Source organism: Rhea americana, unplaced genomic scaffold (genome assembly GCF_003343005.1).
Source record: "Rhea americana isolate MKP2758 unplaced genomic scaffold, rheAme1 scaffold_1008, whole genome shotgun sequence".
Classification (NCBI taxonomy): domain Eukaryota; kingdom Metazoa; phylum Chordata; class Aves; order Rheiformes; family Rheidae; genus Rhea; species Rhea americana.
The window spans coordinates 12,325-14,643 of NW_028185049.1; positions in this window are offsets into that span (position 1 = coordinate 12,325).

Sequence of the window (2,319 nt, forward strand, 5' to 3'; positions counted from 1 at the left end):
GGCTGAGGGACAGGACCAGGATGGAGGTGATGGGATTAGGGGCAGGATGGAGGTGAGGATGGAGGGGACAGGGCTTGGGGCCGGGACAAGGACAGAGGACACGGTGCTGGGGGACGGGGCTGGGCAGGAGGACGGAGGTGACGGGGCAGGGACAGAGATGATGAGGATGGAGGCTGGGGGGTGGCACAGAGGGGACAGGGGCCGTGTCATCCTGGCAGGGACACCTAGGGCTGGGGACACTGCGGCATGGGGACCACGGGCGCAGGAGGGAGGGAGCGTCACCCTGGGGTGCCAGGGGTGGAAACGGGGTGGCAGAGGAGACGCTGTGGCGATGGAGGCGCGTCACCCAGGGCGCCGGAGGGGACGCGGCGCCCTGCGGTGACCGGGACACGAGGTGACAGAGGGGGCGACGGGGCCGCGGCGCTCGGGGTGACAGAGGCGACGCGGACGCTGGCACCCTCTGAGCTGCTTTATTCTATTTACAGGGGCGGGAAGGGACTGGGGGGGCGGTGGGGGTGTCCCCGGGGGTGTCCCCAAGGTGTCCCCAGGGTTGTGGTGCTGGGTGAAGGCACAGAAATGGCACCGTTGAACAGCTTGAGGTGCAGGATGCCCTGTGGGCACCTAAAGGCACCCGAGAGCACCTCGGGGTGCAGTAGGGCACCATGGGCACCCAAACGCATCCAAGAATGTCTTAGGGTGCAGGTGGACACTGAGAGCACCTCARAGGCACCCAAGAGCACCTTGGGGTGCAGCAGGGCACCACAGGCACCCAAAGGCATCCAAGAATGTCTTGGGGTGCGGGTGGACACTGTGGGCACCTTAAGGGCACCTGAGAGCACCTTGGGGTGCAGGATTGTGTCACAGGCACCCAAAGGTGCTCCTGGTTTGCATGGGCTGCAGGATGCCCCAAGGGAACCGTTGAGCACCTTGGGGTGCAGGATGCCCTGTAAGCACCCAAAGGTACCTGAGAGCGCCTCGGGGTGCAGCAGGGCACCACAAGCACTTAAAGGCACCTGAGAGCACCATGGGGTGCAGGAGGGCACTATGGGCACCCAAAGGTGCTCCTGGTTCCCATGGGCTGCAGGATGCCTCAAGGGAACCGTTGAGCACCTTGGGGTGCAGGATGGCACCACAAGCACCCAAAGGCACCCAAGAGCACCTTGGGGTGCAGGAGAGCATCATGAACACCCAAAGGTGCTCCTGGTTCCCACGGGCTGCAAGATGCCCCAAGGGGACCGTTGAGCACCTTGGGGTGCAGGAGGGCTCCATGAGCACCCAAAGGTACCTCAGAGCACCGTGGGGTGCAGGAGGGTATCAAGAGCACCCAAAGGCACTTGAGAGCACCTCAGGGTGCAGGAGGGCACTACGGGCACACAAAGTTGCTCCTGGTTCCCATGGGCTGCAAGATGCCCCAAGGGGACTGTTGAGCACCTTGGGATGCAGGAGGGCTCCATGAGCACCCAAAGGTGCCTCAGAGCACCTTGGGGTGCAGGAGGGCACTACGGGCACCCAAAGTTGCTCCTGGTTCCCACGGGCTGCAAGATGCCCCAAGGGGACCATTGAGCACCTCGGGGTGGAGGAGGGCATCAAGAGCACCCAAAGGTGCTCCTGGTTCCCACAGGCTGCAGGGTGTCCCAAGGGGACTGCTGAGCACCTTGGGGTGCAGGAGGGCCCCATGAGCACCCAAAGGCACCTGAGAGCACCATGGGGTGCAGGAGGGCACTTAGGGGCACCCAGAGGTGCTCCTGGTTCCCACGGGCTGCAAGATGCCCCAAGGGGACCATTGAGCACCTTGGGGTGCAGGAGGGCTCCATGAGCACCCAAAGGTACCTCAGAGCACCTTGGGGTGCAGGAGGGCCCCATGAGAACCCAAAGACATCTGAGAGCACCTTGGGGTGCAGGATGGCTCCATGAGCAGCCAAAGGCACCCGAGAGCACCTTGGGGTGCAGGAGGGCACTATGGGCACCCAAAGGTGCTCCTGGTTCCCACGGGCTGCAGGATGCCCCAAGGGACCCGTTGAGCACCTCGGGGTGCAGGAGGGCTCCATGAGCACCCAAAGGCACCTGATAGCACCTTGGGGTGCAGGAGGGCACTACGGGCACCCAAAGGTGCTCCTGGTTCCCACGGGCTGCAGGGTGTCCCAAGGGGACTGCTGAGCACCTTGGGGTGCAGGATGGCACCATGAGCACCCAAAGGCACCCGAGAGCACCTTGGGGTGCAGGAGGGCACTACGGGCACCCAAAGGTGCTCCTGGTTCCCACGGGCTGCAGGATGCCCCAAGGGACCCGTTGAGCACCTCGGGGTGCAGGATGGCACCA